Source organism: Juglans microcarpa x Juglans regia, chromosome 7S, assembly GCF_004785595.1.
Source record: "Juglans microcarpa x Juglans regia isolate MS1-56 chromosome 7S, Jm3101_v1.0, whole genome shotgun sequence".
Lineage (NCBI taxonomy): Eukaryota > Viridiplantae > Streptophyta > Magnoliopsida > Fagales > Juglandaceae > Juglans > Juglans microcarpa x Juglans regia.
In genome coordinates this window covers 18,418,948-18,435,941 of record NC_054607.1, presented here as the reverse complement: position 1 = coordinate 18,435,941, position 16,994 = coordinate 18,418,948, and the positions used below count along the sequence as shown (strand labels likewise).

The 16,994-nt window shown below is 36.9% G+C and overlaps 1 long non-coding RNA gene across 1 annotated transcript; it reads left to right on the top strand.

Moving 5' to 3' along the window:
- Positions 1-708: 708 nt before the first annotated feature.
- Positions 709-12,811, top strand: LOC121240247. The gene is made up of 3 exons (XR_005935498.1): positions 709-957; positions 11,807-11,816; positions 12,798-12,811. It is a non-coding gene; the product is annotated as an uncharacterized LOC121240247 (long non-coding RNA).
- The last annotated feature ends 4,183 nt before the right edge of the window (positions 12,812-16,994 follow it).

Here is a 16,994-nt window from a genome sequence, read left to right as displayed (position 1 = left end):
TTTCATGGGTTTTGACGCCCTAGACCAAGTAGCGACGATTTTTAGCCCGTTGCAGGATTTTTTTTTTTTTTTTGCGGCGAAAAAAATTGCCGTAATATGGTTAAAAATTTCTGTAAATGAGTCTAACTCCATTCAAATCGCAAGTCGTGGTTAAAATGCCGCGACGAATTTGGTTTCGCTGTAAAAAGTGACTTATTGTGGTGATTTTATTTGCAACAGAATAAAAATCGCTGCAATAGGTACTTTTTCTTGTAGTGTGTCAATTACCATATATTAGTTGATTTATATTCAATCAAACTACATATGTCAATTACCAGTGCCAAAGTAGTGAACTTTTTAGCTTTACACTGCAGTATTTACAGTTCACCACTTGAGGCTACTTCATTTTTATTGTCTTTAGGCCAATGAATTTGTAGGAAGTTGATTATCCATACTTCTGATGGTTAAGTTTTTTGTATTATCTCTAATTTTTTTTACCTTATATTTTAGAAAACTTGGTTTTATTTTTTGTTGAACTTTTGTTTTTCTTTTGGCTATATATTCTTGAACCATACAAAGTATACTTGTTTATTATGGCAATGTGATTACTGAGTGTTTTGTTCTCATCATGCTCCTACCCAGTTAAAAACTAAGATAACTCTATTCTTTAAAAGAAAAAGTACGAAAGAAATAAGGAAAAACACAGACTTTTTTTAATTGGGCGGGTGGGGGGAGTCTTGTAGCTATTACATACTTGTTGACTCTGGTCCACCTGAGAGGATTTGAAGTTGGCTGGGTTTGAATGGTGTTGAGAGGAAGGGCGAAGGTGTGGTTCAATTTGAAGTGTATGTATGGTAGGGGAGTAGTGGGGCCTTACGTCAAACTCAAATCGGTTGAATTTATTATTGAGTACCTTTGTTTTAATGAGGGATGTGGTTTTCAGTAGCTAAGATTGCAACAATATCAGCTCATACTGAGGTTGTTGGTTTGGGATTGAAAATTTCGGTGCTTGGTTAGCCACATCCTACGAGTTAGAGCCTTTCTGCTGGTTCCTTAAACACATGCTAATTCTATCCAGTTCTTGGTTTATTAATTCATGCTAAGAGGATAAGTCCAGTTCCTATGTAGCGAGGAAGTGGACTTAATCTGGTTTTGAATATAATCTGGTTTTGCCCTATGCACTGAGTGGAGATTAAGCAAGCGACAAAAAGTACTGCCTAGTTGATTGTACTCAGTTATGTTAGCCACCTTTCTGCATTTATAAATATTTTTACTCATACCTTGTAAGATTGAAGCATACAAAAAGTAGGTTCTAGATAGGAGGAGGAAGTTCTCAATATGCGAAGAAAGGCTAAGCATAAAAGCAACTACTAGGATATGTTATTTCCATCTGTTTTACCTTCCAGCTTCCCATTCCATTACTTATTCTTCTTTTCTTAGCAATTAAAGTTTCTCCTGAAGATTCTGTTGGCACTGCTGCTTTTCTGTCTTCACATTTCTTTTATTGCAGAACTTTCCTAGTGAACGCTTACTACTAGTGAATGAGATGCTTGGTTCTATTGATGAAAATGAGCCGCTTCAGGTTTGCCCTTGCTCCTAGCCTTTAAAGTACAGACTTCAGGATTCTACTGTATCTTTTTGTGTCACGTGATTAAATTTTTTTTACGAAACTCAAGGAACTTTCCAGCCCGTGAGTTTTGGAGTCTCTTTAGAGTCACACAGGACATTGGGTATACACTAAAGAATTATGAGGTCCTCATCTCAAGCTGGTGTATCAAGATTTTTAGGCTTGATTTTGTGTTCTCTACTGAATATATTCTACCATTGGTTGACCTGAACTTATAAAAAAAACATTGGTTGACTTGACCATTCTGATCAGCAATTTATGGTATTTCCTTTTAAATAATTGACAGATAACATTTCGGCATCTTGGGCTTAGCGTCTTGGGCTTTGGGTCTAGTTGCACCATTCTGGCTCTGCTTATGTATTACTTTGTTGATGTAGGGAATCTTTTTTTTTAGTACGTCTTGAAATCTATAACCAAGTGCATGTCATGAATCAAATAATTTAAAACCTTCAAGCATTCAAACTTTTTATAGTTGCACCTTGTACCATGTTTTCCATTGTTGATTAAGTGCTTCACCTGGTTTGTGGAAATCTGTGGTGTGTGCATGTGTCTTATTTGTGTGTAGCTAAAAAAGTTTGATTAATGTGTACTATAAACACATTGAATGACATAATAATTAGTTCAATAAATGGAGATATTTGGCTCACTTAATCTGTTGTAAAGTATCTTGTTTGTTTCGAACATGCTGATTATACATAGCCTTTAGTAGTTTGAAATAATGATCTTATAGCATAGTTATATATACATATATTATATATAAGGGTCTCTAATATGAAGTAGGGGTGGGCTCCGACTCCGACGGAGTCGGAGTTGGCACTTCCGACCTCCGACTCCGACAAAAGTCGGAGTCGAATTTTCCCTCCGACTCCGACTCCGAACGTAGTCGGAGTCCGATTCCGATCGGAGGTCGGAGCTCCGAACTCCGATCGGAACTCCGAACGGAGGTCGGAGCCCCGAACTCCGAACGGAAGTCGGAGCCCCGAACTCCGATCGGAACTCCGATCGGAGTTCGGAGCTCCGACCTCCGAATAAAATTTCCGAACTCCGAACAAAATTTTGTTTTTTTTTTATTATTATTTAAATTTTATTGTTCAATTTCGTTTCAGATAGTGAGCAACATATATATTTTTTTTAAAAGTGAAACGATCTACAAATATTTGGTTTATTCAAGAGTTCTCAATAATTTAAATATTCGTTCTGATTTTGTTACTGAATTTTGATTATATCTTTAATTTGTTTTATGTCCGCCTGAAATTTAGCATTAAAAGTGCTCATGACTCATGAGTTGAAAATTATATAAATTTAAAATTTTATAAAAAAGAATGATGGTACGAATTTCTATAACTCGATTAATTTCAGTTGGATAATAAATTCTAAACGTTTGAGAGAGGATGAATAAGTATTAATAGAAATTATAGAATAAAGAGTACTTATCTCACGTCTTTGCTCGGGATATAACTACATAAATATAACTGTATAAATAGTTTAAAAAGTAAATAACATGTATGATGTAGCCATAAGTTATAACAGTCTCATTTATAACGTAATAACAATATGACTATAATTTGAAATATAACTACAATTCGATTAAACACGGATTTCAGTCAAATACTTTTTGTTCCATTGGTCATGCCTGAAATGAAGATAGAAAGTAACAATCAATAGATGAAAAAAATTGATAATAAAAAATTGAATACGGTAAAAGAATAATTTTATTCTTACCAAGAAAGGAGGTTCTCCCAACTCCATCCCAACTCTCAAGTAGCGTCCGTTCCAGACTTTCAATCATCGGTAATTATGTTAGGGTTCACAATTAGATCTATAAAATCATAAAAATTAGAAGTTAGAAACATTAAAAATAATTAAATCATCATTTAAAAGCATATAAACTTACCCGATTCAAGCCTATAGCTCTCGGCATCAACGCCAACAGTATCTAGTCCAATAGGCGTTTCACTTATCCAATTCTGTGTGCAAACGAGGGCCTCCACGGTTGACGGTGACAATGAACTCCGATAAGCATCCAACACGCGACCTCCAGTGCTAAATGCCGACTCTGAGGCAACTGTAGTGACAGGAATGGCTAGCACATCTCGGGCCACACGAGAAAGGACTGGATACTTGGTGGAATTAACTTTCCACCAAGTTAATAACTGAAATACATCACTAGGTGCCTCGACAGCTTCCATAAAATATCGTTCAACCTCAGATATACAATGCATAATATTCCTTGTTGACATGAGTTGATGATACTGCTGTATAATACGATTGCCTCTAACCCCTACAGATGGGTCAGTATCACCTGAGGAAACTGTCAATCCTGTCGGCCTCGAATGTGAGGAGCTACCAACTGCGGATGAAGGCTGAGCACTAGTACTGTAGTGATGATATAAGTCATCAACATCACTTTTTAGCAATTTAATAAACTCTGCAGCCTTCACTGCCCCGAGGACGGAATTTACCCAAAATTCTAGAACGGCCAACTTAACTCGGGGGTCAAGGATCACAGCCACAAATAGCAATCTATTTATCTTCTCAATATTCCCCCAATATTTATCATATTTGATCTTCATCCTCGTAGCCATAGCAGATAACAATCCAGCAGAGTCAGTACAACTATTTTCCAACTGGAAGTGAAGCTCCGAGAGCTCGTTGAAAAATGAGTTCGCAGTCGTATATTTGGATCCAGATAGCCGCATGGTTATCTCATAAAAAGTTCTTAAAAATTCAACAAAATAACTCACACTGGTCCAATCATGTGCATCCGGCGCACCGAGCCCCTGTCCTGCTGGCTCCAACAAAGCATACCTCAGACCCCCATCCTCGACCTCCATCCGCTCGAATGCTTTTTGGTACTTCTATGCCACATCCAACATCATGTATGTAGAATTCCATCGAGTCGGAACGTCCAAGCACAACATACTAGAACATTCAATCTTCAGATCTTCTGCTATTGCCTTAAACTTGGCAAGCCTTTGAGGGGAACCCCTCACATATCGTACAATGTTGCGGACTCGGGTTATGGAATCATGAACCTCTTTTAATCCCTCAACAACTATGAGGTTAATGATATGAGCACAACATCGAACGTGAATAAACTCGTGGGCCCGAATGACATCATCTCTCACCGTCGTGTTCCGCTTAAACCAATCAATTGCTGTTTCATTCGCACTGGCATTGTCAACTGTAATACACAGCACTTTTCGAATTCCCCAGTCCTTTAAACAATCATCCATCTTCGCCCCAATGGATGCACCTTTATGATCCACAATTTCTTTAAAACCAATAATTTTTTTATGCAAAATCCACTCACTGTCAATGTAGTGTGCTGTGATACACATGTAGCAGACGTTCTGTATGGAAGTCCATGTGTCAGTCGTAAAAGACACTCTCTGGCCAGTGGTAATAAACATCTTCCTCATCTCCTCCTTGTCCTTCGCATGCCTCTTCATACAATCTCGCATCACTGTATACCGTGATGGAATGGGAAATCGTGGCTCAACAAAATTTAGAAACTTTCGAAAGCCTCTTTTCTCGACTGTGGTAAATGGCATCTCATCAGTAATTATCATCTCTGCAAGCATGTCCCTCAACATCTTCTCACTGTATTGAGGGATGACCAATTTCTTAGTCTGTGTACCATCAGTGGCTGTAGAAGTTTGGTAACTGAGGTTGGTCTGATCAGTGGCTTGCAATCCCTTCGCTATCTTATATCGTTGACAACCATTTAGATGTGCTATTAACACACTGGTACCTTGCTTCTTCGAATGGCATCCACAAAGTGATCCACAGTAATGGCATCTTGCTACTGGGTTCGCAATTTCACCAGGAATTTTGGTGAAATGCTCCCATGTCCACGACCTCTTTTTAGAAGGTCGTGGTGGTTGATCTTGCTCAATGGGCATCTCCTCCTCTTCGTTGAACATATCCTCATCCTCTATATCAACTGGGAGTGGGAGTCGACTACTCGCACAAGATGTAGCTGCTCTAGATGTAGCTGCTCTAGATGTAGCTGCCCTAGATGTGGCTCTAGGGGTGGAAGTACCCACCGGTGTAGGAGTTGTAGCATTGGCATCCGCCACATTCCTTTGTGGACGATCATCTCCACTATGTCTAGGATCCATATCACAATCAATGAAGCTGAAAAAATTAAATTAGAAGCAAAAAATTAGATGTGCAAATAAACTAGGCTATTGTATTATACAATAGGACATGTATTATTGTATCATAATATATTATTGTATCGATGTATTATTACATCGAGGTTCGGTTGACTTGCGCTCGACTCAGCGGAACCCATCCAGAGATATTCGCTCGACGTGCGCTCGACGTGCGCTCGAGCGAAAACCATCCAGAGAGGTTCGCTCGACGTGCGCTCGACGTGAGCTCGAGCGGAACCCATACAGAGAGGTTCGCTCGAAATGCGCTCGACGTGGCGCTCGAGCAGAATCCATCCAGAGAAGTTCGCTCGACGTGCGCTTGACATAGCGCTCGAGCAAAACCCATCCAGAGAGGTTCGCTCGACGTGCGCTCGACGTAACGCTCGAGCAAAACCCATCCAGAGAGGTTCGCTTGACGTGCGCTCGACGTAACGCTCGAGCAAAACCCATCCAGAGAGGTTCGCTCGACGCGCGCTCGACATGGCGCTCGAGCCAATGTTCAATACAACGTGCGCTCGACTTGCGCTCGACACCTCGCTCGAGCGCAAGTCTGCAATACAATGTAAAATTCAGGGTTTTGAGCGCCGTGTTGGGACTATATTGAATATTCAATACAACCAATTCACAAGAATCACAACTGCAGGCTCCAATTCATAAGAGACGTGGTTGAATTAAATTTAGTGCTCATAAATTTAGGGCTCACCGTAGGTGGAACTTGGAAGCTGAGTAGAGGAGCAACGAGAAACAGCGGCACGGAGGAGCAACGACGAACGGCGGCACGCTGGCACTAGGACGGAAGACGCGAGAGAGAATGGATGGTTCAGTCACTGGGAGTTTGGGACAGGAGACGCGAGAGAGAAGGGAGAAGGAAGAAGAAGAAGAACTGGAGAAGGAAGAAGAAGGGGAGAAGGCTTCCTTAGGAAGCCATATGAAACGACGCCGTTCCATATTAAGTGGAACGGTGTCGTTCCAAATTTTTTTTTTAAACCCAGCTGTAAAACGACGTCGTTTTACAGCTGGGTTTAAAAAAAAATTTTCGGAGTCGGAGTCGGAGCTACATGGAGCTCCGACTCCGACTCCGCTTCCGAATCACGAGTCGGAGTAGTTCCGAATTCCGACTCCGAATTCCGACAACTCCGACTCCGTCGGAGTCGGTGTCGGAGCGGAGGTCGGACGGAGTCGGAATTCTCGGAATTTTGCACACCCCTAATATGAAGTATAGCTTGGGTATAGTTCATCAGGATTATATTTTGTGGATTTTTTTTTTTTTTTTGTTTTGTGAAATATCTTTTCCGACGATTAAAATTCGCCGGAAATATTTTTTTGTACACTAAACTTATTTCTGGCAATCATATATCGCAGGAAATACTTTTTTGCGACATTTTAGCGTATTTGCGGCGAAGGAAAAAAATACTAAAGGCTATTTTTAAATCGCTAGTATTGATCTATACCGGCGCATTATTATCGCCGCAATTGTTATTTCATAGCCGTTTAGTCAATTGCGGCGATTTCAAAAAATCGCTGGGAAAGATTTTTGCGGCGATTTTCCCTCTTTTAGTGACAGTATTAACAACTGAATCGTATCTTGTAATTGCGGCGATAAAAGGTACTATTTGCAGTGAATAAAAATGGCCGGTAAAGAAAATCTTCCCCGGCGATTTTTGGCTTCCGTTGGAGTAGATCAAAAGTGGGACTTTAATAACGAACCTCCAACGATTTATAAATCGCTGAGAAAGGTTATAGGCGACGATTTTATTAGTATTCCCAACGAAAATGAATCGCTAGGAAAGGTGATTCTCCTTGTAGTGAGCACGTGGCGCTCACGCGCCACCGCGAATCTTCTTCTGTTGATGCCACGCCCGACAACTCAGGGTCCAGTGACTCCGGCACCTTCAAGATTGACCGATCAGCTTCCTCCCAGGGTGGTGCGTGTCCCTCAAGAGCCACCACAGTTTTCGTTTTCCAGTATTTTTTGATTTTTCTGTTGTGTGTTTTTCTGTTTGTTTTGGTTTTTGTTTGTGTAAAAAAATAATTGAAATAGGCTATTGGACTTTTTATCCATAGCGGTGTTGGTCCCTCCCTCCTCCGTTTAGGAGGATGGGTGTATTGTTCACTTCTCTTCCTTTTGGAGGATGGAGTTTAGATGTGGGGTTTTTTTTTTTTCTCTGTTTTATACAGAGAATGATATTCTCTTTTTGAGAGTTTGTTGAAATTTAGACAATGCCCATCGCAAAGATATTTGTGTACGGGGAAGCTTACAACAAATGTTAGTTTGGCTTGTAACTTGAGTCATAGATGTAACTTCATTTATAGAATGAAATGAAGTCTATTTTTTATAAAAAAAATTTAAAAATATATTTAAAATAAAATAGCCCTCGAAAATAAAAAAAATAAAGATTAAAATTCTAAATTCTCTTTACCTTTTTATATTTGTGTTTGGACTTTTTTTATTTAGCCACGTGGTGTCACATCAAAGACGTAAAGTGAGCGGCATAAATTAAGAAATATAGTAACATTTCTCTTATTTATTGTGCGAGAGACTTTGCAACTTCACCTAGGAAAACCAATAGTCTGAAATTATGAACGTAAATCTACATCCCTTTCAATTGCTATGCTTTCTAACCCATTTCCGGACTATGCCGCCCCACTCTTACCGCTGGGCATACTGCCCATTGTTTTTTTTTTTCCTTTTTTTTCACATTTTTTTAATACATTTAAATATTTTTAAAAAATAAAAAAAATACACCAATACACTTAAAATCACTTCTTTAATCATTAAGTAAAAAAAAATAAAAATGACCAACAGTCAAATGGAGCAGTAAGAATGGGGCGGCAAAGTAGTTTTATTCTTTCCGGATTCCAAATATAAATATTTAGACACTTTTTTGGACATGCTACACCTACCGACCGGGTGTAGCCTGAGAGAAGTAACCGAGAAGGCCATTTGTTTTTGTTTTTTTTTTATATGCACTTTTTTAGTTCTCTTAAATATATATTTTTTAAAATTACAATATCATTAAAAAAATACTTACTTAATTATTAAATAAAATAAAAAAAAAAGTATCGGGATCATTGTTGGGATGCATTGTCGGGACACAAAGCATTTGCCCACTTTTTTTCATTGCAAGTTAAAAGTTTTATATCAACTTATTTACAAAGTGAAGCATTTTTGCTAATCAGATTCTATTGCTATTTGTTAATATTTTTTTATTTTAGAATATTCAAAGGTATAACAAAGTTTTCCATTATAAATAGTATTATTTTCACTTCTAATAAGAGACAAGAAAAATCTGAATATAAAAATTTAATTAATAATTCTACATTTATTTAATTAATCTGTCATAAAAAAGGTCTCCTTTAAACTCATCACGTTAGGCCTTAGAATATATTGAGTCGGCCCTAGCTGTATGTATCATCTCGTCATGACTGCGGCCTCCAAAGAAAGGGCATGTCCATGGAGCAATGACCTTTGGCTATTGGCTCAAGAGTTTATACATCCTGAATGATAACATTTTATAATGATACCCTATAGGTTTGCCTGGTTTTGAAAGTCTATCGAAAACGCGTTCCTTTTCTTACATTAATTATGTTTGAGAGGGAGAATCTTTGTCAAAAAGTGTCTTACAACTTTGTTTTATAAAAATTTCATTTAGGCCTGTTTGGATATAAAAATGGTTTTAGTTCATCTCATCTTATCATTAAAAATTTTCAAAATTTTTGCACAAAATATAATAAACAATTTAACTTTTTGAATCTTAAAAAATAATATTCTAACAATATTTTATTCAACTTTCATCTAAAACTATCTCCTCTTATCTAACTATCCAAACGGACCTTAATTAAAATAGAGTTTGTCAAAAATAGGTTGGAGATAGAGGAAATTTGTCCAACCCCTTTACAAAATGTAAAATGCTACTGTATATAATTTATACCACACATTTTATCTCCTTGATTCAAATTAACAAAATAAAATGGCATTTGAAAATATAAAAAGGTGAAGACTAAAATCTAAATCTAGATTCTCTCAACCATTTTATATTTGTGGTTTTAATTTTTTAATAAATCACACGATACCATATTATCGTATCACGTCAAGAGAGTAAAGCGAAAGGTATAAATTAAGACGCATAGAGACCTCGCTTTCTGGCTATGGACATTGGTGGGGTTGGACTTTTCTTGGTCGGGTGTACGGACAATATTTCTGCTTATAAAGAAGACATATATCTAAAGATATAAAATGAAGTTACCTCCATGGGCTCAGGAAACTTCGCAGCTTTCAATCACCGCGTGCAAGGAAGAACAGAGAAGACCCACCGAATCAATGATCCTATAAATGGTATCATGAATTTTCAATCTGATTCGTGCCATCATATAATTAGTTATCTTTCTCTAACCAACATTTTAAGGTATCCATCCACTTGCTTTGCTGCTTTAGGCATTGAAACCCAACATCCAACCACCAGATTCTCCACACGAAGAACATTAGGAAGTGAAACATGTAAAATCTGCCATTGCTACAGGAAGAAACTAGGCTTGAAGCTGTCACTAAATGATACAGAAGCATATAATACAAGAGTCTAAAGATGCCCAAAATAAATAAGGTTTCATTCTACCCAAGAATGGTGTTTCCAGGTTTGTTCATATTCCTATTTCCTAATCCTTAACCCTCTGTCAGAGCAATATTAACCTAAAATCTACTTGTACATCTAAAAATAAGAACCACCAACCTATTTGGGGTTAAGTAACAACAAACACCAGTACTGACACATGATCATTCAACCCTATTAAATGTGAGTACACAAGCTGAAGTAAAATACTTATGAATAAAATCAATTTTAATGTAAACCATATTACTCGGGTATTTATACTAGTTGCAAGAAGTAAAGTAAGAAATACAAAGAATGAAGATACAAATTAATAGATGAAATTACAATCAAGGGCCTAGTGAAGGACCCAGTAAAATACATAAGAAAATAACAATTGACAAATAAATTAATAGAACAATTATAAATTGTAATACTCCCCCTCAAGATGGAGAGTAAATGGAATGAACTCTCATCTTAGTAATCAAAACAGAAAATTGTTGACTTCCCAAAGCTTTAGTAAGAACATCAGCAAGTTGATGTTGAGAAGCAACATGAAATGTCTTAATAACTCCAGCTTGAAGCTTGTCCCGTACAAAATGGCAATCAAGTTCAATGTGTTTTGTGCGCTCATGGAAAACATGATTAGCAACAATATGGAAAGCAGTTGTGTTATCACAAAACAAATGAGCACTATTAGAATGAGAAATTTGAAAATCTGAAAGTAAGGTAAGGAGCCAAACAATTTCACAAGTTGTAGTGGTCATGGAATGGTATTCAGCCTCTACAGATGAATGAGAAATTGTTTGTTGTTTCTTGGATTTCCAAGACACCAAAGAATCTCCATGGAAAACATAGTAACTAGTGATAGACCTCTGTGTATCAGAACAAGAACCCCAATCTGAATCTGTGAAGGCTTTAATCTGAAGAGAAGAATGAGTTGGAAAAAACAAACCATGTCCTGGAGTTGATTTTACATATTGTAAAATGCGGTAGGCAGCTTGTAAATGAGGCTCACATGGCTAATCCATATACTGACTAAACCGATGAACAAAAAAGGTTAAATCAGGCATTGTGATGGTAAGATATAACAATCTACCAATTAATCTTCTAAAAACAGTAGGATCACTTAATAAAGCACCAATATCTCTACTAAGTTTCAAATTCTGTTCCATTGGAAAACATGTTGGTTTAGTACTAAGAAATCCAACATCTTATAATATTTCAAGTGCATACTTACGTTGGCATAAAGAAATACTCTGAGGATACCATGCAACTTCCAAACCAAGGAAGTATTTAAGCTGCCCCAGATCCTTCAGTTTAAACTTGGGTGTCCAATAACAGTTTCAGATTATCAATAGCATGTAAATCATTAATTGCAATCAATTTATCATCAACATACACAAGGAGTGCAATAAAAGAATTACCATTGGAATGGGTAAACAAGGAGTAATAAGCTTTTGATTGGTTAAAACCAAGTTCAAGAAGAGTATTAGGGAACTTGGAAAACTATTGACAAGATGCTTGCTTCAGTCTATAAAGGGATTTATCTAATTTGCATACTTTAGACTCCCCCTTAGTATGAAAACCAGGAGGAGGAGTCATGTAAACTTCCTCAAGTAAGTCACCGTGCAAAAAAACATTATTAACATCAAGTTGAATAAAAAACCAATTCTTAACAGCAGCTATGGCAAGAAGTGTACGAATAGTATCCATTTTTGCCATGGGTGAAAATGTTTTAGAATAGTCCAAACCCTCACGTTGGGTATACCCCTTAGCAACCAATCTTGCTTTGTAACGCTCAATAGAATCATAAGCTCTATACTTGATTTTATAGACCCATTTGCATCCAATGAAGTTTTTCCAGTAGGTAAAGAAGTAACAGTCTAAGTATTATTATTTTCTAAGGCTATAATCTCGGCAGCCATAGCATCTCTTCAATGAGAGTGCTTGACTGTCTGATAATAAAACTCAGGCTCTATATCAGCAGAAATAGCTAAAGCAAATGATTTATGTTTAGGACACAACCTATTATAAGAAACAAAGTGATGAAGATCATATTGAGTACTTGCTGGTATAGGAACAGAACCAGTGGAATTTGATGAAGAGTGTGCAGTAAGGGAATTACAATAATAGTGCTGTAAATAACCAGGAGCTCCTCTAAGTCTAGATGATTTACGGATAGGAAGAGAAGCAGTAGATAGCTGGACTAGTTCAAAATCTGTATTGAGTTGTGATGAAGTGGGAAGGGGTAAATCTGAAGGAAAATAATCCTCAGCAGTAGAAATTTCTGGAGGTAATGAATTTCCAGCAGTAGGCATAGTTGAAGGCACATGATATTGATCAAAAATTGATGTTTGTTTAGGAAAAAGCAATGGATCAGAATTAAAATGCATTGAAGTTGAGTAGATGGAGAGACAAAAAGTAAAGGAAAAAAAAATTTATAAGGAAAAGCATGCTCATGAAAAACAACATGTCTTGAAACAAAAATATGTTTGGTAGAAAGATCAAAGAACTTATAGCCCTTTATGCCAAAAGGATAACCAAGAAATATACACTGTCGTGCTCTAAGATCAAACTTAGATCGTGATCTAAGTAGAGAAGATGCAAAACAAAGATAGCCAAAGGTTCTGAGATAATCATAGGTAGGAGGGATTTGAAAAAGCAATTCACAAGGTGATTTATTTCCTAAAATAGGTGTAGGCAATCTGTTTATGAGATGAGTAGTTGTGAGTATTGCATCTCCCCAAAAAAGGAAGAGGCAAATTGGATTGAAACATTAAGGTCCTAGCTGTGTTCAAGATGTGTTGATGTTTATGCTCAACGACAGAATTATGTTAAGGAGTTTCAACACAACTTAAATGATGTATAAGGTTTTAAGAAAAGATGTTAAGAAAAATTCAGTACGATGATCAGTACGAATTTTCTTAACTTTTCTCTGAAATTGTGTTTTAACAAGTTTGAAAATTTGAGGAATGAGACAAGAAACTTCAGATTTGCATTTTAAAAGATAAATCCATGTGCCCCTTGTACAATCATCAACAATTGTTAAAAAAAAATTGTGACCTTCAACAGTGGGAGTAGAAAAAGGTCTCCATACATCACAGTGAATTAAATCAAATGCAGATGCAGAGGAATGAGGATTATTAGGAAAAGATAGTTTTTTTTTTGTTTGGCCAGAGGATAAACAAGGCATGGAAGGTTAGTTTCTAACATATCAGGAAAAACTGTATTTTAGTAATTTCATCCTTGAAACAGAAGGATGACCCAATATATGATGTCAAAGTTCAAATAAGGCATGTTTTGATGACTTTGAACAATCAAACAATTGTTTAGCTAAATTTGAAGAAGATACAGGTAAAGTTTGAGAGTCAAGTAAATCATTAGGAGAAGAGCTTGATTGTTGCAGAAGGTAAAGGCCTCCCTTGTGTCTACCCACTCCAATCAGCTTCCAGTGAATCAGGTCTTGTATAAAAACAAGATTAGAAAAAAAAGACAAACAACAAGTCAGATTTAATGTTAACTTGCTAACATAAATTAAATTGAACGAGAAAACTGGAATACAAAGAACATCTGTAAGTATTAAATTCTTAGAAATGTGAATAATGCCAATATGTGTAACAAATACACTTTGGCCATTTGGAAGCTTGACTGAGGTATTAATAACTGGAGTAAAAGAGGAAAAAAGAGATGTGGATGGAACCATGTGATCTATGGCTCTCGAATCAGAATCCAAGAAGAAGAATCAAGATTAGTAGGTATATTACGAGTAGACGAGTAGAAGAAAAGACAAATGAATTATAAAAATCGAAAGGGACTATACCAACAATGTGAACAGAAGAAACTGCATTAGTAGTGTGTTGTGAAATTTAAGATGACATAGCAGGACCAGAGGATTAAAGCATAGCCAATAATTGCTGATATTGAGATCAGTTAATGAAATAGGAGATGCAACTGAAGAAGTGTTGTCAGAGACAACTAGATTGGCCATGGACTGCTGTCGTGGCTTGAACTTGTATCCAAGGGGAAATCCATGTAGTTTGAAACACTTCTCAATAACATAACCAACAAAACCACAATGTTTGTAAATAGGACGTCCTTCTTCAGCACAAGCTTCACAAATCGATTAGTCTCATATTTAACAACAAAAGCATGATTCTCATGTGAAGAAACAGGAAGAATAGAAATCTCACGCTGTTGTTCCAAGGCTAAAAACCTTGTTAAGAGGAGGCAACGGGTCCATTAATAAAATATGAGCCCAAACAGAGGTATAGGACTTATTCAAACCAACAAGAAACTGAAGTATATGCTCTTGTTGAACATAGGAATTAAGAGTGTGAATAGCTCCATAAGAACAAACCGGAATCAGTTTGTAATTGATTAACTCGTCCCAAAGACCTTTCAACTTAGTAAAATAAGCACTAACATTCAACTGACCTTGAGAAAGAGTCGAGATCGACTTTTGTAACTGGAAAATACGGGGGCCATTCTTCTGAGAGAATCACTCCTTGAGATCATTCCAAATCTCATGTGTCATATTGATGTAGAGAATGCTAGCAAAAATTTCAAGCGATATGGAGTTAAGAATCCAAGAGATTACCATGTTACTGCATCGTATCCAAGAAGGAAGCGTTGGATCAGTCAAATTTGAAGGTTTGAGAACGCTTCCATCAACAAACCCTAACTTATTCTTCGCGGACAAAGCCATGTGCATCGATCGAGTCCACGAGTGATAGTTATCACTATTAAGAGATTGAGTAACTAGCACAATACCAGGACTATCTCCTGGATGAAGGAAGAAGGGACTCGAAGGTTCTGCCATTGAAATCGAAAAGTAAGACAAGGAGCACAAAGCCATGAGAGAGAAAAAGGGAAAAAGAATCTAGGTCACGGGAGGAAGACTCTAGAATACTATTGATACCATATTAAATGTGAATACACGGGTTGAAGTAAAATACTTCTAAATAAAATCAAATTAAATGTAAACCATATTACACGGGTATTTATACTAGTTGCAAGAAGTAAGAAATACAAAGAATGAAGATACAAAATAGATGAAATTACAATCAAGGACCCAGTGTTAAATACAGAAGAAAATAACACTTGACAAATAAATTAATAGAACAATTACAAATTGTAATAAACCCTCTTCAACGTAATCTTCCTCATCCTCGTCTATTCTTTTACTAAAGTTGGCGAGTTGAATAGGATCAATGGCCATCTTTTCCATGTCAGGTAAGGACCTGCCAGGTTATTCGTCATGTTTCATTTCCGGAATGCGCTCAGCACATGAACTGCTGGAGCCAGCAGCTACAGTTTCCAAGACCACATTCAAGTCAAAATTTCGAATTGGCCCTTCTTCACCTTTAGCAGCTAGAATTTGTTCAATTGAATCCTCGGTTTCTACCCCATTATTGAGCCTCTCAAGGCCTTGATTGTGCTTGGAAATTTTGGAATCATCTTCAAACTTCTCAGAGTGTGCAGTCACCTCCCTCTCTACTATTCGACTACCCCGCCCACGACCTCTACCTCTGCCCCTACCCCTTCCTCTGCCACTGCTGGTTGAGTGGCCAGCCTCCTGCTGCAATAAAGGAAATAATTCATCAAAAAATCTTCTATATCAAAACAGAAGCTGATTAGATATTGTCTTGACAGGAATCTTCCGAGTTACATACATGGGTATTCTGTTACATTACATATTTAAAAAGACTCATCTAGTCATATCGTTTGTTTACCAATTCAAAGTTCCAAGACATATATTCCACAGCCACTTGTGAAGTTTAGGTGGAAAAAAAGATTCTAGAACATCAAACGTCCAAGTTGAAACTCGCCTGAACACCTTAACAAATAAGTCATGCGTGATAATGTGACAAAGATAGAATAAGAAGATATTGAACACCTCCTTAAATACCAAGAACAAGTTTGACAGTTTTAACCAAAAGTGATTATGAGAATTGGCATACAAGTGTGTTCTGCAGCATATCTTACCAATATCCTAGTTCTCTTGGACTCATCATCACTGTCATTTTCGTCATCGTCAGTAACTTTCCTGATGAATCAAAGTATTAACAATTACTCATAAAATAGCTCATTTTTTTCACTATCCTAAAGTCGCAAAACAACGTTTTTCCAAACCTTCTTTTGGCAGAAGAACGATCTTCATCAGCAGCATCAAAACCACCTAGATCAGGAACCTTGCTGACAATATCCCTCAGAAAATCAAAAACATTAAATGTCTGGACACACTGTTTCCTGTAAATATCAATCATATTAGAGCACCTAAGATTTACTAATTAAAAAAAAAAAAAATTAACAAACAGTATATTCTTTCCCCATGCCAAGAACGAATCCTATATCCTAACGTGCATGTCATACTTGTGCCTATGTGGAGAGAGAGAGAGAGAGAGAGAGAGAGTTAACATATCTAAAACTATTTTCTTTCTAGGTATTTGGAACAGTACAAACAACCAAATCATTCAAAATATAACTTATAAAAAGCCTGTCTCAAATAATGACAAGTAGAAGCATAGAGGTGCTGGAATAGTATTTGAAAGATTGGGACAGAGTGTGGCACTCAATGAACTGTAAAAACTTAAACCATTCATATCCGAAAGAAGATATTTACAAACTAAATGTTAATTAATG